The sequence below is a fragment of the Phyllostomus discolor genome, chromosome 7 (genome assembly GCF_004126475.2).
Source record: "Phyllostomus discolor isolate MPI-MPIP mPhyDis1 chromosome 7, mPhyDis1.pri.v3, whole genome shotgun sequence".
Lineage (NCBI taxonomy): Eukaryota > Metazoa > Chordata > Mammalia > Chiroptera > Phyllostomidae > Phyllostomus > Phyllostomus discolor.
In genome coordinates, this window is record NC_040909.2 from 40,983,434 (window position 1) to 41,006,501 (window position 23,068).

The 23,068-nt window shown below is 44.2% G+C and overlaps 1 protein-coding gene across 7 annotated transcripts in view; it reads left to right on the top strand.

Annotated features, from left to right (window-relative positions):
• ATP2B2 (ATPase plasma membrane Ca2+ transporting 2) overlaps positions 1–23,068 on the top strand; it is a 450,624-nt gene that overhangs the window by 74,787 nt on the left and 352,769 nt on the right. The window contains exon 1 of one of the 7 annotated variants that reach the window (XM_036030815.1): positions 811–976. The exons of 1 other annotated variant lie outside the window; for it this stretch is intronic. The gene's annotated coding sequence lies outside the window, so the exon portion shown is untranslated. Of the gene's footprint in view, positions 1–810; positions 977–23,068 lie in introns of those variants that run through there. 5 more of the 7 variants (XM_028517969.2, XM_028517973.2, XM_036030813.1 and 2 more) reach the window with 5 other exon arrangements.

A 23,068-nucleotide genomic window follows, 5' to 3' on the forward strand; every position in this document is an offset into this window, starting at 1 on the left:
CCCTCTCTTCCCTCCACCCACCTGGGGCGGTTGGGGCAGGGGGGAGCATCTTCTCTCTTCCTGCCAGCAGAGCAGTGCATTTGGCTTTTTATAAAGCCAATAAATAAATAAAGCAGCCATGATTAATTGATGGTATGGAGCAGACCAAGGCGCTGGGAGTCAGATGGCCTGGCTTCCTGGTGGAGCAAGGCTTTTCAGTGACCTGGGGCCTGCACCAAGGAGGGGAAACCTGCTTTGGGAAGGTGCTTCCAGTGCCTGTGTGGGGTCTCTTACCTTTCTTCTCAGGCTGGGACTCTATCCTGGGCTCCTCCAGGCCCTAGGTCTTGCCAGGTTGAAGGCTGGGGGCTAACGGGTGACCCTGTCCTACTCGCATCTTTTCCCAGAGTCTGAGTCCACCAAAGCTAGGTCTCCCCATATGAGAACTCCACACCTCAATTCACCCCACACTGTGTGACCCTAACTACAAAGATTCCAGTAGTGTGTGGGAAGGCGGGGTGGTTTGGGGCACCCTGAACTAGGGGGAGGAGTGCCTCCAAGGGCCAGACTGCTGGTGGGGGTGGAGTGGGATAAGGGGTCAGGTTCTGATGGAGTACCTGTAGAAGATGCCCGGGAAAGGCCAGAGACCCCTCTGGTGGCAGCCCCGCACACGTGCGCGTGATGGAGGGAGCAGGCTGGTCGGCGCTTGGTGGTCGTGCAGGGCGCTCTCCGTGCGGAGTTTGGGGAGGGCCGAGGGGGAGCACGCAGGGAGGAGGGAGTGAGGAGGAGGGAGCGGGTAGGGGAGGGAGGCGGGCGGAGCGCAGTGCAGCGGTGGCGGAGGCGGCGGCTAGGGAGGGAGGCAGGCAGGCGGCGGAGGGGCCGCGGGCGAAGCGAGCACCGGCCGCCCTGGCAGAGGAGCCGCAGCCGCAGCAGGGCCGGGCCGGGCCAGGCTCGCACCAGTAGCGGCAGCAGCAGCATCTCGCTCACGGAGCCGGCGCAGGTGAGGCAGGGGCACCGGTACAGGGCTCTGGGCCTCCTCCTCTCTTTCTCGGCTTCCTGTCCATAGGTGCCCAGCCCCAGGGATCCCTGCTGGGCCAGAGCCCGAGCCCACACCAGAGCACGAACTGGGTCCCCTGGCCCGGTGCAGGCAGTCGCCCTGTCAGCAGTGACCTTGAGCGGGCACCAGGCGGCGGGCGGTGCGGCCGGGGTGGGCGCCTGCAAACCTGGCGCTGCGGACGCAGGAAGGGGGCGCGCAGCGCGCCTGCGGCGCTCAAACTTTCTAGGCTCCAAGCAGCCCCGGAACTGGGGGGTGTCCAGGGCGCTAGAAGCCCCACAACCCCCAATTTTCTCCTTCCCAGATGGCTCTGACTTCTCTGCCTGATCCTCCCCCTCAGTACTGTGCCCCCCCCCCCCCCCTTCATCCACTCCCCGATTCCTGCAGGTCAGGAGCATGATCAGAGCTGTGAACTGTTACCCTGGGCTGGTGGTTTCTCATCTCCCCAAAGGTCGTTTCTCCCCTAAGAGATAAGTGTGCCCTGGAGGACCCTCCTCCAGGTGCTCTCCGCATCTCCAGTCTCGCCTTTTCCTTGAGCCCTTCACCCTACCCACAGCCCTCTACAAGCACGATGGGGAGGGGAGGTGGGGGGAGGGGAGTGCCGGGGGAGTCCCCGATCTGGTGACGCAAGAACTTTGAAGACCCACACTTAATTGGGCTCTCAGATCTGTAGCTTGAGTTTTTCAGTCCAGCAGCTAAAGCTCCTTCAGGAAGTGGGCTCAGACAGGTACCTGGTCACCCTGAAGCCCTATGGTCTCAGGAGGAAAGGAGGGGATGGGATGTCTTGGCCTTGGGGTGTGTCCTGGCCCCCTAAAACATTAGCCTTGGAAAAGGGAAGTGAGTCCCAGAGGGGGTGAGCCAGAGTCAAGGTCACACAGCCTGCGCCAGAGGAGCAAGAACTGGCTTTCTTATAATGGATTGGGAGGGATGGAGAGGATTTGTGTTTCCTACCCTGGGGGATTTGGCTCTGGGGACACTGTCTCTTACTATTGCTGTGATCTCTGACAAGTCATTTCCCCTCTCTGACTCACTTTCTCCATGTGTAAAATGGGGGTAGCTACCTCATAGGGCTGTTTTGATGGCTAAGTTAATGTTCTTTAAGTTTTTACCATCATGCCTGTGCATGGTCTGTGTCAAAAAATTTTGGGGCCTACAACATGTGAAATTTCCTTTCTGAGCCTGGAGGTGAAAAAAAAACCTTCCCCATCCTTTTCCTTCTGCTTCTGGCACTTGGATTTATGTGGATTTATGTGGGCTCACCTCTGTGGCTCCGCAGGCTGCTGGTGGGCAGGCAGTGCCTGCTGGAACCCTGAGCATGTACTCTATATGGAATGTTGGGTGGAGGCAAGGGTTCCAGCATACTCAGAAGCCTGCTGCCGCACTGGTCAGGCTAACCTAGGCTGTGGCTTCCTGCTGCTTCCACAGGGAAGCCAATCCCTAGTTTCTCTCTAGGAAATGGAGACAGGGCTGTGTTGTAGCCCCAGAAAAAGACCCCTTCTCCAAGCAGCGTCATGGGAGGAGCATCATCCTCACCTCTTCTATATGACCCACTCTTCTCTCTGCCCCTGTGATACGTTGTTTCTTCCCCTAGAGGTACTATTGGCAATAGCAGAGATGGTGGTGGTGGTGGTAGACTCATTCATTCATTCATTTATTCACTCACTCACTCACCAAGCATTGATTCATGCCTTCTCTGAGTCAAAAGATACTTAGAAATACAGAGAGATTGGCCATATCTGACAGTTATGAAGCTTCCACCAGGTGCCAGACATTTGCTAGGTACTGGAGACACATTCATTCATTTGACAAATTTTTATTAAGTACTTAATATGTACTAAGCACTGTTTGATGTGCTGGGGACACTGGCAAATAAAATAGACCTCTTCCCAACTGTCTAGGGTAGTCATCTAATTTATCATCCAAACTGAAACACTTACAGGAATGAGAAAGGACATTAGGAAAGCTAACATCAGAGCCACAAGTGTAAACTAGGACCATTCAGTGTGTGGCTATCCTGTGATCTCATGTTTCTACAACATTGTTCAGGGGAAACTGTTAATATGTTTTTAGCTTACTTTTTGTCAAGCTCTGTGCTAAGCACTTCCAGGTTATCATCTGATTGAATTCTCACAGTGTTGTGAAGCTGGTTTATCATCTGTGTGCAGCTGGTTAGTGGAGCTGGGGCCACCTGGCTGCTTAACTACTGGGCTGCACTGGCTCACCAGAGATAGGTGAGACCCAGGGCCCAAGGGCACTCTCTCTCTGTCTCAAAGAGGCACACAGAAAACTGTTGAGCAGGAACACAAATGGTGTAGTAGATGTGCCATGGAGGCAGATGGGGGCACAGATTCTGCCTGGAAGAATCAGACATAGCTTCCTGGAGAAGGAACCTTTGATCTAGACCTCGAGACATGAGTGAGGACTTTGATAGACTGTTCAGGTTAAAGGGAGGGCATTCTAGGCCCAGGTTGGTAAGGCTTGGAGTTGTGGGGTATGTGGACTATTTGGGGATACCACCTCAAAATAGGTCAGGACCCAGTTGTGATCAGACACAAGTTAGGTCTGAAACAGTAGGAGCCAGCACAGATTTCAATCCAGGAGTGACATGTATGCTGTGGCACTCAATGAGCTCGGCATTTCTCAAGTATGCTGTGAACATGGGACTGCTCTGTGGTCCAGGAGCAGAGAGAATTTGTTGTACTGGATTTCCCTGTGACAAGATTTTCTATTGCCTGAGCTATACCATGGATTGCCTGGAAGGTCAAGAAAATCATTTTGTTATATAGAGTCACTGCAGATGAATTTTAGCAGCATCTCTAGCAGCAAAAATGTTTCACCAGGCAAAGTGATTGCCAACAAGAGAAATATTAATGTACTTAAGTGAGAGTTTTTTAGTAGTATCATTTGCAAATAAGGAATATGCTCATTATAAATTAAATCTTTTCTCTTCATTAAATCACATCAAAATATTCCAACTTCATCCCCTTTCTTCCTCTTCATGTTATCTGTCACCATATAAATCTGGAAGTAATAAAACTATTTTTTTAGTAATGTCTCAGACTTTTCATTAATTTAGATTGGCCTCCTTTTTTCCCTCCCCAATGAGGTGGAGTTATTAAAGCTTTATGATATGTAAAAACTTGAATCCATTAATAGAGAGCCAAATAAAGAGAGTCAACTATTGGGATCTGGGGATTGGAAAATGAGGCTAGAAAAACCTGAGAAGCAGAAGAAAACTTGGACAGGAGCCTTTATTGTAGTTTCTTCAGGAAGGATTGGGAAAGGTGGTTTTGCAGGTTTAGCATTGGCTGGTTTAAATAATTTCAGTGGCTCTGGGCCATAGGAGCTGTCCCTAGTTGTCTGGTACCTGGCACTTGGGTGGTTAGGTCAGGAAAACAGTGGCCAGAATGTAAGAGCCCCATAAGTGAAGTAGTGAGAAGGAATATGGAAGTATTCTCTCTGCTCCTTCCCACTTGTCCTCACCCCAGCAAGTCTTAGAACTTCAGAGCTAAGATACCCCTTCAGGAGTATCTGGGCCAACTCCTTTATTTCACAGAAAAAGTGAAAAGATTGGCCCAGAGAGGGAAAGCAACTTCTCCAAGGTCACACAGCATTTTAAGGGGACTGAACTAGAATTTGTTTCTCCTGCTATTCAAACCACTACTTGGTTATTATTTCCATTGTTTTCTTCCTTTCTCTTCTCCTTCTCTCTCTCTCCCTCTCCCTCTCCCTCTCTCTCTCCCTCCCTCTCTCTCTCTCTCTCTCTCTCTCTCTCTCTCTCTCCCTCTCTCTCTTTCCAGAGTTATAACTAAGCCAGATCCACCAAGTTGTGAACATGTGAGGACTTCAGTTCTTGTCTCATTTAATGTCATCCCCAGTGAGACTGGAACATAGTAGATTTTCAATACATGATTGTATCTGTTTCCTAATGCTGCTGTAACAAATTACCACAAATTGAGAAGTTTAAAACAACAGAAATTTATTCTCTCACACTTCTGGAAGCTAGTAATCTGAAATCAAGGTGTCAGCAGGGCCATTTTCCCACCAAAACCTGTAGGGAAGAATTCTTTTTTACTTCTTCCTAGCCTCTAATGGTTGCTAGAAATCTTTGCTGTTCCTTAGCTTGTATCCACATTGTTCCCATTACCGCTTCTGTCTCCTTTCTGTGTGTGTCTCTCTACTTCCAAATGTTTCTCTCCTTATAAGGACACCAGTCATATTGGAATAGGGCTCATCCTAATCAAGTATGACCTCATCCTGATTACATCTGCAAAGACCCTATTTCCAAATAAGGTCACATTTACAGGTACTAGGGGTTAGGACTCCCACATGTCTTTTGGGGGAGGACGCAATTCAATGTACAACAACCATGAACCAAAGAGTGAGTGAGTGTTATGGTTTCAGGTAAGAATGAGTTCCTCTTACCCCAAAGTTAATGCTAATTCTGAAAAATCAAAAGTTCTTTAGAAGGAGAAAGCAACAACAGTAACAACTGTTCAATCCACATATAGAGAGAAAACAGTTCAAGTTTCTCTACAGCATCTCCTGTATGAGCCAGCCTGCTTGGCGTATAGTCCTGGCACCATCATTTTCTAATTGTGTCTGTGTAATCTAGGGTAGGTGGCTTCAGCTCTCCCTGTCTGTTTCTTCTTGTGTACAACAAGATACTAATGGTTCCTGCCCCATAGGAACTTTTGTGAGGAGTGACAGAAATCAAGACAAAGTTCTTAGAACAGTATCTGGCACACAGTAGACACTTTCCAGATGTCAGCATTCATTGCTACCATCATCATCATCTCGTAACTTACAGAGTACTTCTCATATATCTTTGTATCTTTCAATCTTCACAGCAAGCCTATGATGTGACTCAACAAATATCAGCTTCTAGCCCATTGGTATGAAGATGTTGCTATTGGATACTTTCTGGTTTCATGGGGCTGGGAGGTTGAGGAACAATGATGTGTTAGGACCTCGTAGAAATGAACACGAGGGGAAGTAAGCAGTACCCAAAATAGAAAATGATTTCAGCATCCATTGCCCAGTTGTTACTGTGCACTCTGGAAGGTGGGACTGATTGGGTCTTTTTTTAACTTTGCATCCTCAGGCTCTGGAAAATAGTAGGTGGTTAATAAATGTGTGCTGGATGATTGAGTTTCTTATAAAACACATATAGCCATTGCCTCCACCTCAACAACAACAAAATGACCCTAGGGTAAGGCTACTTTGCCTAAGAAGTATTTCCTCTTCACCAAAACTCACAGGTGGGCTATCAACACATGATCAACTTAAAAAACTGCTTTTGAGTTGAGGGAACAAACTTTTGAGGTCTACATCCAGTGGTCCTATTATAGAACTGTGTGAGTTGTGAGGGGTGGAGGTGCGTACAGTCTAACATGTAGGTGGGATATTAGAGGCACCTGTGTAATGAATGATCATTGGAGAACAATGCCACATTGAACAGAATTTCTCAAACGTTGCCATCAGGGGTAGATAGAACATAAGGCTAGGAAAATGCTCTCTCAGCAAATCAGTGCACAGGACTGCCAGCTGAATTCAAAAATGACTGGATATTTTTATTGGCACTGATTCACTCTTGACTGTTCAGTAATAGAATGATAGTTAAGAGTGCATAGAAACAAATTCAGGACAGACCTCTTACTAGTTGTGTGACTTTGGGCACGTGGCTTAACTTCTCTGTGCCTCCATTTCCTCAGCAGTAAAAGAAGGAATATAAAAATAGTGCTTGGGTTGTTTTAAGAATTAAGATTTGTGAAGTGTTTTGCAGAGACCCTGGATCACAAATACTGTATTTTGCCATGTATAATGTGCACCCATGTTTTTGGCCCAAACTTTCAGGAAAAAAAATCTTTCATTTTATTTTTAAATTCAATAATGCATTTATTTATATTTAGAAACAAAACTGATTACCATGTTCCAGGGTATTATTTGCACATAAATACTGTTATTGCTTTCTAGAGTTATACTTTTAATGCATATGCATAAATAAAAGAATTAAAAACATTTATATAGATATGGAATTGGTACTACCCATGTGTAATGTGCATCCTTATTTTTCCCTCAATAATCTGAGCAAAAAGTACTCATTATACACAGCAAAATATGGTACCATTTCCCTCTCTGGCCTTCTTCATCCTTCCACTCATCCTCTTCTCCCTCTTCTTTTTAATATAGTTATTTGGTTAGTCATTGATGATATAAAAACATTTCCAGTTCCCTACTCTTTAGGCATATGATAAATTGAACTCACCTCTATTGACATTGGTTGTAGTTGTGTGTCTTGTGTTGGCAGTGAACTTTGAGAAGTGACATGTCATTTCTGGGTGGAAACTCTAATAACTAGCATGCTGTTTATTACTTTTCCTTTTTTCTCTCTTGGCAATTGAGGTATCATGGAGGTGGAGGCCCCCTCAGTCTGATTCCTCAGTGAGAATGATGCAAAGGATCCATGATGGACATGTAGCATCACTGGGAAGTAAGCCTTTGCTTTAAGTCACTGGCACTTTGGGCTTATTTATTATTGCAGCATAACCTGCCTCATCCTGACTGATTTGATACAGGTAGGGAGTAAGTTGAAATAATCACAACTTGTTTAGAGATATTCATGAGTCTTTAATTCCTGCAAGTGTGATGCCAAAAATTTTAGCGTTTGAAGGTGTTATGAACATAAAATGGATAAGAACCACTGTCCTATGAAGTGAAATCCAGTCTCCCTAGCATGACATATATGAACTTTTCCAGTTTCACCCAAGCCTCATCTACTTTTTTCCCCACGTGTGCTCTGTGCTCTGCCTGACAAATCCACAGCAACCTTGAAATGGGCCACATGGTTTCACATCTCCAGACCTCTTTTCATGCTCTGTCTAGAATGGAGCATCCCGTCACCCAATGAATGGCTAGGGTAGAGGGGGACAAGTACATGGAAGAAGAGGGGAGTATTGGGGTTGTTCAAATGTGAGGCACAGAAGGCATAATTAGGACTAAGAATGAGACTGTTGTTCAGGTGAGTTTTCTAACCATTAGAGCTTGGCCTGGCATAGAGTGAGCTCACCACTATAGGTTTCCAAGCAGAGGTATCATAGAGAGCATTCTGGGTTAGCAGAACTAGCACAGACTCTTCAATCCTATCACACATGACTTTAGGTGAGATTGGCCAAGGAAGGTGGATCTTAGCTGCAATCTTCAAAATAAAAGTAACTTTTACCCCCTGATTATAGACATGTTACATAATGATTATAGAAAATTCAAATAGTATTGAAAAGTGTAAAGAAGAAAGCAAAACTCAAAAACATATCATAGAATAGCCAACCTCTATTAACATTTTGTCAAAAGTCCTTCCATATATTTGTCTAAGATTTATAGGTAAATAGATAGATGGTGGGGTGTGTGTGTGTGTGTGTGTGTGTGTTTGGTTTCTTTCTCACTCAGTAATAGAGTATGGACATCTTAAATATCAATAACAATACTTCTACTTCATCTTTTGTAAGTAGCACTGTCGTAATTGATTTAATGGATCCCTTCCTGATGGGCACTTCGGTTGTATCCATAATTTTGCTATTACAGAAATACTGTGATGAACATTCTGTATGTGGACCCTGGGCATGTGTCCAGGCATCTCCAGAGGGTGAATTCCTAGAAGTGGAGTTGCTGAATCAAGCAAAACTCTTTGGAGTAAAAGAAGAGAAGTGTATGATCAGGTAGAGAAATCATTTCTGCCTTAAGGGCAACCTATAAAGGTCTGAAAGGAAGAGAGAGATGAATGATAGATTGTAGCAGGGCTGAAAGGTTGGACTGAATGGAAGAGAGGGGAGAGCATGTAGAGGGAGCTGGTTTTATAGGACTCCAGCCCCCAGTTTTAGATGAGCCATTCCCAGGCAAAGGAAAAATGCAGATGGCTGTTATGATTTATGTAGAGCCAGACAATTTTAAGCACTTTAAAAAAAAGATTTTTTTTATTTATTTATTTTTAGAGAGAGGGGAAGGGAGGGATGAAGAGAGGGAGAAAAACATTGATGTGAGAGAGAAGCATTGATTGGTTGCCTCTTGCACATGCCCCAACCTGGAATGAACCCACAACCTAGGCATGTGCCCTGACCTGACCAGGAATCAAACCAGTGGCCATTCACTTTGTGGAACAACACCCAGCTAACTAAGCCATACTAGTCAGGGCTAATTATAAGCACTTTTGTGTGAGCAGTTCCATTTGAGCTTTATTACCACCTTGCAAGAAAGGTCTCTGTTCCCATTTTACAGAGGACCAAAGTGAAGCCTGGAGAAGATGTGGTGAAAGGAGCAGATGGATGTCTCTTTATTTTAAGTATGTGGGCTTCCTCATAGTCCTAGACCTTTCCTTTGCACACATCCTAGGATAGTTCATGCCTCCAGTCTTTGCAAATGGCATCTCATCTGAAAGGCTAACATTTCCTTATTTGTGGAAAGGAAGATTGGTCATGTGTGACTTCTTTGTGAAACTTTTCCTCACAATCTCCCACCTACCCCACCCATCCTACCCATCCCTGAAAGCAAGACAGAGCAGGTCAGGGCGCAGAAAGGAATGTTCTGCAGCCCATTACCAGAGCATTAACTATTGTGTATTAACTTGAACCAGGGAGTCTGCTTTTGGCTTCAGTGAATTGGATTCCCTAACTCAACTGACAAACAGTAAGACCGTTTCTTATCACACATAATCAAAACTTTCTGGTGGGTAATTTAGCAGTTCATCCATGCCATCAAAACCCACAGTCTTTCTGTTCTTCTCTGCATCATCAACCAGAAAAATTTCCTGTATCCCAAGCATCCCCTGCAGATATCACAGTGCCCAGAGGGCAAAGGTAGAGGGCATCTCAGTGTCTCTTTTATCAGGAGGTCCCAGCCAACTTCCCCTGTGTATCATTGGCTGCAGTTGGGTCACATGTCTATGCCTAAACCAGCCATAGCCAGGGGAATGGAGCACAGTCTTGAAAGGACCAGGACTTATCTCTGAGTCAGTTGGGGGCACGGTCTGGACTCTGCCAGCCAGGATGAAGGAGGGAATGGCCACTGGGGAGGCAGCTCCTAGCATCAACCCAACTATGTGCTCGCTGTCCTGGCTAACCTACTAGATTGAGAGCTATGAGAGAACAAGTGATTGAGCCTTATTCCTTTCCCCGTCCTTTGCAGGCAAGCACAAGGTTTTACACATGTAGATATTGAGTAAACTGTGGGTTAAACAAATGAAAGAATGAAATGAAATGAACCAGTAGGTGTTTCTAGAGACTCCATCAAGACCCTGAGATTTTAGGATTCTCTGTGTACTGGCAATGCCAATGTTCTATCAATTTGGTGCATGGTTTAGGTATCCCAGAGAGTATAGGAATGGCTTTGCCCTCATAGACATTGCAATTTAGTTCTGAGAAAACTCGAGAACCTACAAAAAGATGTAGAATAGGTGCCCAGGAAAGCAGGACAAGGCGCATTAGGGATGAGATACCCATGAAGGGCAGAAGTGGGTGGTGGAGAAAAATCCTTGTGTACTCAGAGAGTGGATATGAGTGTGTTGGATTTGAAGTAGTGAAGACACTGATTAGGCCTGAAGCCTTCAGGGAACTCAGTCCTGAAGGCTTATTCTGTGCTGGGCATTGTACTTGTGCTTATTTTGTCTCATTCTTTTTGTGCCTTTATGTAATGGGGAAGCAAAGGCTCAGAGGATGAGGTTGTTTGTGCTTATCCAATATCACCAAGCCAAGAAGTGGTAGAATTTGGCTGAGAAAGCAGATGTGTTCTGAAAAGCTATCTCCCTTCTGTAAAGGGACTGTGATGACCATAAAAGGCCCACCTAAGACCAATGGGCTGTGGAGTAGATGGGAAAGAGGAACTTGGAAACTCATAGGAGAGCCTAGAAAAGGCTTGGTGCAGTGAAAATGCAGGAGAAAAATCCCAGGGGAAGAGGTGTTTATACCAGGATTCATGGTGGGCTTCAGATGTCACAGTCTTTGGTATTGAACCTGACTTCAAATCCCTGATCTACCAATTAAGAGCTATGATCTTGGACAGAACACTTCCCTTTTCTGAATCTCAGTTTCTTAAATTATAAAATGAAGATGATAATTAAACATGTGCCCAGGAACTGGCATATAATAAGAATTTAATAAATGGTGTGATTATAATTATCAATACTGTTGTTGCTATTGTTTTAGAACTTGGTGGGTAACCAGATCTAGAGGTAACTCCCTTGCTGGGGGGTTCTGGGTTTTAGTTATGCCTTGGTCACCACTCCCACATTTAACCTTGACTTTATCTCTCCCAGCGGGGCTCTCTAAGCTTCATTTGTAAATTAAGGAGGTTAGGCCAGTTGACTTCTAGTATCCTTCCTTGTTCCAAACCCTGCACTTGTGTAAGGTGGAAGGGGGCGGCTAGGATGACAAAAGGGATCAGAATGGGATGAGGGGGATGCTTTTGTTCAGGGATGCCAAGCAAGGGAAGGGCAGAGAATGGAAGGAAGAGCAAGAAGAAGCCAGAGGAGGCTAAGCAGCCAGAGAGGACCAGGCAGGTGTGCAAACCCCTGGCTGGGCAATTTGGAAGTGGGCACAGAGGTGAACAACTGAAACCAAATGAGGCAGAAGCACATTGAGAACAGCTGCATCTGACACCTGCTTCACTGTGGGAGAACCAGAGGGAGAGGAATCAATCACAGCTCTTCCTGATGCTTAATACCTGGTGGGTAGGGCTTTGAAGAGTGTGTGTTAAAAGACAGAAATTGAATTTCTCTAAAGTTCTCAGGGACACTGCAATTATGCCTGAGAACATGTCTATGAAGTCCCCTTGAAATCTATTTTTGGGCACAAGGTTTTATAACCAGAGTCAGAAATTGAGTGGAAGTGTGTGGGAGGCTGACCCTGGACAGTTTCCATGTTTGAGAAGAGGGGGGAAGAGTATTTTTAACTGCAAACACCATGTCTCATAGGGTGAGACTGGGGAGGAGGCAGTCTCACCACTTTGGGTTTCTCACCCACTGTCATGTTAAGATGGGAACTGTCTTTGACAGAAGTTGTTAAAGTTTCTTACTCCAAGTGGGTGGCTGGCAGCCTGGGATTGAGCGAGGAAACTTGTCTGGGACTTTTGCGTATAGGCACAGAGATATCTGACACTTAGTTTGCCAGAGACTCCTGCACTTATGCACTTGTTGCAGTGCCCAGGGAACTTTGGCCAGAGACTTTTCTCTTGCACTACTGTATCAGTTAGCTATTGCTTTGTAACAAACTGCCCAAAACTCAGTGTCTTAAAGCAGTAAGTTTGTATTAATGCAGCAAAATCTACAGGACAGCTAAACGGTTCTTCTGGTCCTGGCTTCCACACATATATGTTGTCAGCCATTGGTCAGGTAAGCAGTTCTGCTGATCCTGCTGGCCTCTGTCACATATCTGGGGGTTGGCTGGCTTTGTATAATCTCAGTTGGGATAGCTCATTTCCACTCCATGCTCACCTAAGTTTGTTCATGTGGCAGTGGCAGGGTTATGTGAGACAGAGGACAGAAACACACAAGGACTTTTGAGACCTAGGTGCAGAATTGGTAAAGTGTCACTGCCAATGCATGCTAGTGGCCAAAGCAAGTTAAGAAGCCACCCCAAATTCAAGGATGAGGAAATACGGTGACACCTCTTGATGGCAAAGTCACACTGGAAAAGACTTGGATCCAGGCAGGCTTTAACCAGGACTGTTAGTGCCCTCAATCTGCACAATTGCCAGCATCAGTGTTGGCCTCTATGGCTGTCCCTGTCACAGTGGGTGGCCATCACTCCTAAAAGTCCTCCTAAAGCCCAGGATTCCCTTGCTGTGCAAAGAATTTTTTCACAAGAGTCTTATCTGTGGAATCAAGAAAATGTATGCCCCCAAACAATGAGAGATCAATTTTCACTCATTAGACTGGAAGAAATTTAAAAGTGTGATCCTCTCAAGTATTGGTGAGAACATGGGGGTTGTAGATACTGTATATACTACTGGTCAGTGTTCCTATGCCACGATCCATTTGAGAGGGCAATTCTGCAGCATTTTTTATAACTGAGAATACATTTAAGGGTTTAACATACTGGTATGACCATGTTGTGGAGCATTACGCAACTACAAAATTGAATGAACTGTTGATATAAGCAACCACCTGGATGAACCACAAGGAGTGAAAAAGGTCAATTCCCACAGCTTACAGAACAATTCCATTTAAGCAACATTAGTGAAATGGCATAATTACGGGGATAGAGAAGAGCTTAGTGGTTGTTAGGGACAAGGAGAGGGGCATGCAGCCATAAAGGAGAATAGGAGGAGGCCTTGTGGTGATGGTACAGTTGAGTATTTTGGTGTTGGTGTGCGCACAAAGCTACAATATGATAAAATTGCCTAGAGTTACACATATGCACACACATAAGTGGCTGTACAACTGGTATAAGCTGAATAAGCTCTATGGATTTTACCAATGTCTCTTTCTTGGTTTTGAAATTGTGTGTAGGTCTTTCCTGTACATTTCCTTGAACTCTACAATTATTTCCAAATAAAAAGTTAAATATAACTACACAGGATCCCTGGCCCAGCAAGTTCACACTGTTGCTACTGTCTGCCACAGAGACGTGACCCTGTGTCCTGGGAGGCTTATGCAGATGGTCACTGAACACTATTTGATATTAAAGCATTGGAAACAACCTGGAGACAACCCAAATATATTCTTTCACCTAATAATAATTTATAAAGCTCCTACTGTGTGCCAGGCACTATGCTAGACTCTGGGGATATAGCCATGAACAAAATAGTCCAAGTCCCTGCCCATGTGTGGTTCATGTTTTACTGATTGTGCCACAGCAGGTGATTAAATAAACCACACAGTAGCTGCACTGAGGAATTCCATGTAACAGAAACAAAGAAGTGAGGTAGATCCATGTCTCTGTGTGCTAATATGGTTCTATCTCCAGAACATATCATTGTGAGGACAAAGAAGCATAATGAGGTATGCCATTTATTTAAAAAAAAACCTTAATAGATATTTACAGGATATTCCATCTAAAAACAACAGAATACACATTCTTTTCAAGTATACATGGAACAGGTACAGGAGAGACCACATATTAGGCACAAAACAAGTCTCAATAAACTTAAGAAGATTGATATCCTATTATACATCTTTTCTAACTACAGTGGTATGAAACTAGAAATTAATCACAAGAACAAAAAGGGGGAAAGAGAACAAAAAACCATAGTCAAATACAGGAAGGGCCAAGTTGTGGCATGCACTTTGCCAGCATTGAACTGGCCCACCTCACTAGAATGTGGGACCCATGAGGGCAGGGAGTTGTGGCTGTTTGTTCCTTCAGTAACCCAAACCTGAGCGAGCCTGGCACATAGTAGAAACTCAGATATCTGCTGAAGGAAAGAGATAATTATACCCATTTTGTAGATTAGCCAATGAAAGCAGGAGGTCCTTAGCAATGATATATTGGTTTTATTCACAAGGGAGCTGTGAAGTATTGCTTGAATACCCATGACCTTGCAGATACCACGTACTTTTCTTTCAACTTTGTCATCAGGAACACATTTCCTGCAACCCCAAGAAGCTGTAATCGTCTAATCTTAGGTCTTACTTGTTCACACTGGTAGGTTGTTCATACTGGTAGTATGGTTTTACCCTTTTGTGGTTCATGATAGACTGTGTCAGGCATACCTGCCTGCATTATCTCATTTAATCTTCCTATTAATTGTGTTTGAAGGAAAATAGATATTCATACATTTTCTGTGTAATCTCAGGCCCCAATCCTTCATGTAAGTTTTTATATATACAGAAATAGATGACTGGAAGCAGAAGGATCTGTTATGGAACACAGAAATTCCCTGGAACCTGCTTGAGTGCCTTGGGGTATTGAGGTACATTCTTTTTTCTCTCTGCTCCCCACTTGACCCATTACAGAATCTACCATTGTCCTGGGGTCCACAGGGAAGGCTCTTTACGCAAATGTGGGAGGCAGGAGGGTGCTTCTGCAAACCACTGTGTCTCTTCATCTGTAACCCCTGTGTGTGGTTTAGAACAGAACATAGAACAGATACTTGGCAACTGTTTGCTGAGTTGTTCTGAGATGAGACTTTTTTTAAAGCAAGTGCTGAATTTGCAATCACAAGTAACTCTTGTACAACACTTAGCTTTTAAGGTAAGAGAAAAGAGTGTGTTCATCTCCTTTAAACCACATGAAAGTTTATGTGGTAAGGTAACTTAACCAGCAAGGATACAAAGACTCAAAGTAGTTCACTCATTTACTTATTCATTCACTCACTCACTAAATATATCTTGAGGGTCTTGTTTGAGCCTGTGACTGGTCCTGGACACATGGCTTTGACTCTGCACCATCCTCAGGCTGAAGAAGCAGGCAGTTCCTCAGTGTCACTGGGAACCTGCATTGTGGGGGTCCACAGCACACAAGTTGCTGCTACTCCTTGCTGTCCCCATCAGAGGACCACAAACCATCCTTCCAGGTCCCAGGCAAGATGCTGAAACATGAAGATACTCTTGAGGTCACTGAGGGAATCATTTCAAACTCAGGGATCCCCCAGAATGTGGGCATCAAGTAGCTGTGATCATGACCTCAACATGTCCCCTCATCCATTTTCCTGCCGGGCCCTTGCGAGTCATTTATCACTGTGCTGCAGAAAAAGGCTGTGAGGCCAGACACTTGTCTGCAGCCCGTGAGTCTCGGCGCCCACAAAGCAGAAATTAATGAATGATGGTTGGGGAGAGAGGCAGGGAATAAGACAGCAGCTATTTTAGGCTCCCTCTGCCAAAGCAGATCCTAATGCCTGCATCTGTGTGTTAACTCTTTCTGCCCTTTGAACAGAAATCGAAATCATGTTGGTTTGGTTTTGCTTGCTTGCCAACTCCAAGCTCCTCAAGTTTGTACATCCTGTAAAACTATGCAGGTTTTGAATAAAAAAAAAGAGAATAGAGCTAGTATGAAGATGGATTCTTGTTCTTTCTCTTTCTGACTTAATATGAGTCATCAAAACCTTCTCAGAGCCAGCCAGTAAAATAGACTAAGGTCAGAATGACCTGAGTTCCCATCTTCACTTTTTCACTTTAACTGTCACTTGACCTTTCTGGGCTTTAGTTTTCTCAACTGTAAAGTAGGGATCAGAAGGTAGCATTGTTAGAGGGTTAAAGGAGATCCTGTATGGGGAAGTTCCTGGCACCTGTACCCGCTTCATTGATGTTAGACCTCTTATCTATAAAGAAAACCATCACCTCCGTTCTTCCTCAGAAGAATGATCTCAGGCTGTCAAGGTTTGGGTGTGTGTTATTGTGTGATCCTGGGATTTGGGCATTGCTGAGTTCATCCTCTTGAGACATGGGAGAATGGAAAATCTCTATCCTTCTGCCTCAGGGCCTGGGTCTGGGACAGAGAAATGGAAATATAATATTCATTGACTATCAGATTTTTGCTGAGTATCTCCGAGGTGCAGTTGCATGGTGACCAGGGGGACCTCTTGGTGACTTCTGTTGCTGGTCTTTAGTACTGAGCTCGTGCATCATGCAAATGGATCTGTGTTCAGTGTGGTTGTTCTCTAAAAACCAACAGTTTGTTTTCATGGATAAACCTCAGCACTTCCCTCCTGGGGTTTGACTATGTCAAGCTCCAGGTAGAAGACTGTTATGGAGGATCAGGAGAAATAAATGTGAGCTCTCAGGGTGAAACCTGAGGGCCCTACAGAGGTGCTGTGTTGGTGGTGGTGGGTCTAGAGAACCACAGCCAGAACACACAGGCCCTCTCCTGGCCAGAGGGGGCTGCTGGTCTTGTCCTCCCACAGTTACTGGGGCATGTGGGGCCTGGAAATCAGCAAAGGGAGAATGGCTTAACCTAGGAGCCCTGGGGACCCACCTCATGGTACTCATGGCCTGGAATACTTTTTTCATGGCATGATCTGTTGTGTGGTTGTTTAAGAAGGTCACTTTATGAACATTCCTGTGATGGAGAGATAGCTCTATCTCCGTTTCACACATGAGGCCCTGATGCTCCAAGAAGCTAAGGAACTGTCTGGAATTCACAGAGCCAGGAAGTAGAATTCAGCTACTTCCCAGCTGCTAAACAAAGTCATAGTTGGGACTTAGCTCCCTCTCAGTCCCTTTTCTGCTTTACTCTTTCAAAATGGGACTTGTGTTCATTTGACATGAACATTATTGTTGCGATTTGTCCCCCCAGTCTTTGTGTTTGCTCTGCAGTGTGACAACAGAATCCTCTGTGTATGGGGGAATAGCAGCAGTGGATTGGTGGGTGTTGGCCTCCCTCCCTTCAGTTTTGATTTCTGGGACAGGTCTTCTGCTGTCTCTGGGATGTTCCTTCTTCTCTTGTTTGCCCCACCCTCATTGAATACCTATTCTGTTGAGAACCTGGACTCTGCCCCTGCAAAGTCTGCCACTGGGTGGAGGATGTGTAGCAAATATCTTAATAGCATGGCAAAGTGTGACAAGTAAGGAAGGTCACTGATAGCCACCAGGCTTCCTCCATGTGCAAAATACAGCATCTTAAGTGGTTTCCTAGAAACCATGTCTGGATCAGTACTGGTCCATGGCAGGGTTCTCCAGTCCTAGGAATTGAGGGATAGTCAGAGAGCTTTCTATAAAGTCAAGAGAAAAAGAGGCCCTTTTGTTCTGAGATTACCACCTCCTTACTCTTTCTGTGTTAAAGCGGCCTTTTTTCTATGGTACTAATGCCAGAAGGAAGTCTTCTTTCTTTTTCAAATGTTTGTATTTGGCAACACTAGATTTATTTGCCTAATGTTATTTTTTGATTGATTGATTGGTTTTATTTTGCTTTTTTAATTTTACTGGCCCAGCACATCCTTAAAATGCTGGGAAACACTGACTTATCTTATTCTGGTAAGGGGTTTGATCTTAGTTAATATTAATAACAATTCTATGAAATAAACATTATTGTTCCCATTGCATGGCTGAGAAAGTTGAGGAGCAGAGAATTCATGATAGCAAAGACAAGTCTCAAACCCAGATCAACCCATGCCAAAGGCCTCACCTGCTTCCCTCCCCAGCCCAGGGCTACTGCAAGAGAGGCTCAGGATGACGAAAGTGATTGACCTAGTAGAATATATTTAGATCTGAACCAGATAACTCAAGGGTTCCTTTTTTAAAATATTGATTCCTCTTTTTGTATTGATTCTATTTTTTATATTGATTATGCTATTACAGTTGTCCTGATTGTCCCCCTTTGACCTTTCTGCCCAGCACCCCCCCACTCTCTCAGGCCATCCCCCCACCATTGTTAATGTCCACAGGTCATGCATATAAGTTCTTTGGATACCTTATTTCCTATACTGTACTTTACATCCCCATGTCTATTTTGTAACTACCTGTTTGTATTTCTTAATCCCCTCACCTCTTCACCCATTCCCCTATACTCCCCTCCCCTCTGAATGTTCTCCATATCCGTAATTATGTCTCTGTTCTTCTTATTTGCTTAATTTGTTTTTTAGGTTCCAATATTGATAGATATGCATTTTTACCATTTTATTGTCCATAGTTTTGATCTTTTTCTTAAATAAGTCGATTTAACATTTCATATATTAATGGTTTGGTGACGATGAACTTCCTTAGTTTTTTCTTGTCTGGGAAGTTCTTTATATGCCTTTTAATTCTAAAAGATAGCTTTGCAGGGTAGAGCAGTCTTGTCTGTAGGTCCCTGCTTTTCATGATTTTTCAATATTTCTTGACAATTCCTTCTAGCCTGAAGAGTTTCTTTTGAGAAATCACATCTGTCTTAAGGGAACTCCCCTGTATGTAACTAAGGGCTTTTCCCATGCTGCTTTTAAGATTCTCTCCTTACCTTTGGTACTTTAATTATGATGTGTCTTGGAGTGGGCCTCTTTGCATCCATCTTGTTTGGGACTATCTGTGCTTCCTGGACTTGCATGTCTATTTCCTTCACCAAATTAGGGAAGTTTTCTTTCATTATTTTTTCAAGTAGATTTCCAGTGTCTTGCTCTTTTTCTTCTCCTTCTGGCACCCCTATGATGTGGATGTTGGACGTCTTGAAGTTTTCCCAGAGGCTGCCTATACTATCCTCATTTTTTTGGATTCTTTTTTTTTCTTTGTTGCTCTGATTGGTTGTTTTTTGCTTCCTTATGTTCTAAATCATTGATTTGATTCTTGGCTTCATCTACTCTACTCAGTTGTTTTCATGTAAATTGTTCTTTATTTCAATTAGTGTATCCTTCATTTCTGACTGGATCTTTTTTATGCTCTTGAAGTCCTCACTAAGTTCCTTGAGCATCCTTATAACCAGTGTTTTGAACTCTGCATCTGATAGATTGCTTATCTCCATTTTGCTTAGCTCTTTTTCTGGAGTTTTGATCTGTTCTTTCATTTGGGCCATGTTTCATTGTTACCTCATTTTGGCAGCCTCCATGTGTTTCTTTCTATGTATTTGGCAGAGCTGCTTTGACTCCACGTCTTGTTATTGTGACCTAATGTAGTAGGTGTCCTATAGGGTCCAGTGGCACAGCCTCCCCTACCACCTAAGCTGGGTACTGGAGGTGCACCCTTAGTGTGGGTGGAGTACACCCTCCTCTTGTAGTTGAGCCTTGGTTACTGTTGGCAGGTGAATGGGAAGGAGTTACCCAGGTCAGTCAACTGTAAAAACTGGTGGTCACCACTAACTACCAACCTCCACCCTCTGTGAAGTACCAGCTGTTAAGTGGCAGGGTGGTGGTGCTCCACTGTGGTCTGTAGCTATCCACCGGGTGTGCAGGTTCTGGGATTTCCATGTGGTGCAGGCCAAGGTGAGCCCCACCTGTGTTCTGCCCTGGATCATGCTGCAGGAGGTATAAAGCATTTTGAGATGGCTGCTACTTGTGCTGGGCTTGGTGATTCCCAGGGGAAGCCAAGCTGTAAATCTAGGCTGGCTGCTGCTAGTGCCAGGCCTGGGGCTCACTGAGGCCAGCTGTTGCTCATTTGATAGGATTTAGGAAGTTGTGCAGCATAAGCAAAGACCAGCCATTCATATGGAAAAGCAGCTTGGGTGGTCCCATAAGTTGGGTGAGATGGAGTCTCTGGGGATCTCTAAGGTGGGTCAAACAGTGTTAGCCAGGTTGATGGAGTCTCAGATATGGTACCAGCTTGCCAGCTCAGTGGCTCTGTAGAGGGAAAGTTTAGAAAAGGGGCAATGGTCTCTGCTCACCTTGATGCCAAACACTTCAGTTTCTCCCAGTATGCTTCTGGTACCTTTCAAGCTGCTACCCCAATGTTGGAGCTCAGAGGGAGTGAGTCTGAGTAGGTGAGTCTGTGTGTAGATTTTTTAGAAGAACTGCTTAGGGCTTCAGAAGTTTCTTCCACCTATTCAATCACTGCTGGTTTTTGCAGTCAAAAGTTGTGGGGACTTATCTTCCTGGCACTGGAATCCTGAGCTGGGGACCTGGTGTGGGGCTGGCACTACTCACTCCCAAGATATCCCTCACACATTTTTATCCACCACACATGCATTTGGGACCAGCCCATTCTGTGTCTGTGCCCCTCCTACCAGTCTTGGATGGATGTGGTTTCTTTAATTCCATAGTTGTCAGACTTGCATTCAACTCGATTTCTGATGGTTCTGAGAGATGGTTGTATATTTTAGTTGTAATTTTGATGTGGTTGTACAAAGAGGCAAACCATGTCTGCCTTCACTGCCATAATGACCAGAAGTCAGATTCCTTACCTGATTCACAGAAAGGCCCAAGAAAACCCTTTAGCTGAATAGTGTTGACAGATGAGCAGGAGGTATTGAATCTTCAAATCTGATATTCACAAAGAGCTCAAAGTGGATTCCCTCCACTGGTCATGGATCTGCCCTTCTCCCCAGCACCTCACACCAGGTAATCACTACATGAGATGGGCCCCAATGGCTTCCACATCACTACAGTGAAGGAACAGACTCTTATAATCCCTTTGCTTTCCTTTTTAAACTGAGAGCCACACTAATACCTTTCAGGGCCATATCCCCTTCTCCCTTTACTGCAGTACTGTCCTCAGTCAAGCCAGGGTTTCCATCTTGTCCATCTGATGTTCATGAGAAATTAATAGCTCGCGTTCTAGTGAGTAAGCACTTTGTGGGTTTTGTAAAATGACATTACTGGGTCAGCTTCTTCTGCTGGCCATTTGTGGCCTGACTAGGAATAAATCATGAAAACATATAGGTCTGTTTGCTTTAACTCTTTACCCCTTTGAGAGTGTTTTTCTCTTGTGGCTGTCTCAGAGGGTTCAGGTCATTTGGCACAACCCAACAAGGTCAATCTATAACTAAAATGGACTCAGACTAATTTCTGGGAAAAAGAAAAGTTGTTTCTTCTGATCTGGAACAGTAGGAAGTTGAGGCAAAGGATGTATAGAAGAGTGCTGACAAGTAAGACATGCCTGTTATTCTAGGTTTCATGCTCTTAAGAGTCAATGTGCTGTTGATGACAGATTCCCTAGCAGCAGGTGCCACACCTTTGAATTAGGATGTCCTTCCCAGAGTGGGCCACTGAGGCACTCTCTGTGGCTGGAGGTCCTCAGGGAATGTCTGACATCTGTCATCAGGGATCAGCCTTCGTCCTTTTGGGTCTGACAGCAACTTCATATATCTTGTTTTCTGGATATTCCTGATAATCCCACAAGGTGAACCTGTGTGCACTGGCCTCTATCACACTTGGAGAAATTGAGGCTGAGAAAAGAAAATAGCAAAAACAACTAATACCTTCCTTACAGGGGTCATCATGAGAATTTATTGAGTATATGACATGAATAATGATAATGAATATATGTGTGTGTGTGTATATATATAAAAATCGGAATAAGTAGTTGACACATAGGAAGTGTTCCATAAATATTGGCTATTGACCATTATTAATATTATTTCTAAGGCCACACAACTAATAACTAGCAGATATCTTGAGTCCCATTAACCCTTTTTATTTCCAGTGTTTTATCACCTCATTCTTTGCTGTCTCACTGAGACTAAAATGCCTGATTAGAGCAAATTTCCTCGAGAGCTTTTCCCAGAAGATTCTAAATGGAAGAAAACAGTGTTGGCCTGAAATACCATTGGGAAAGCATATTATATTTGACTCATATATTCATCTTATATTTGGAACAGAAGTATTAAAAGCATACTGTAGCAAGATGATAAAAGTAGACAATGAGCACTTGGTATATAACACACACCATGCTAAGCATTTAACATGGATTACCTCTCAACCCTCACATCCTCACAGCAATACTTTAAGGAAGGTATTTATATTGTTCCCATTTATACATGAAGAGACTGGACTTCAGAGGGATTAATTTATCAATCAGAGGAGGCCACTGTGTAGAAAAGTTTCTCTATACCACCTCTTTCAGTCATGAATAATGAGCCAGCCAGAGCCCTGTGTTCTCAGCACCAAATGTGCTTTCAGAAGACAGGGTTCCAGCCTTCAACTGTGCCTCTCTAACATCCCAGACTCCTCTTCAGGCCTCAATTTCCCCACTGTAAAATATGCATGTTTGGCGGTTTCAGTGCCACACACCACCCCTACCCCACTGTTTCAGAACTAGAAGCTTCCATGAATGGAGTCTAACTGCTTTTGTTCTTAGTTTTAACCTCTTGAGGGCATAGAAACTACTGCTTAGACATGTTCTCAGTTTACTTATCTGTGAAATGGGATTGTTGTGAAGATTTACTGAGAATGCAACAAGTATCTTGAGCAATGCCTGGAACATAATGAGTGCTTAATAGCTACTCACTTTAAGAATACCAAAGTGGTTTTATTCTATAGAGACACCTGTCACAGATACTCGTGGGGGTCCCAAGACATAGTCCCTGTCTTCCACAAGCCTAACATTGGTCTGAGGAAACCACAGAGTTTGACTGGTCTCTTGGTGCCTTTCTTTGGAAAATGATACATGTTGGACTGCCTTTTATTAGAGAGGCATTAACCACTCTCTGCTTAAACAAATTAAAGTTCCCATCCCACATGGCTCAAATAGGACAGTCACAAGATTCTAGATCAGTG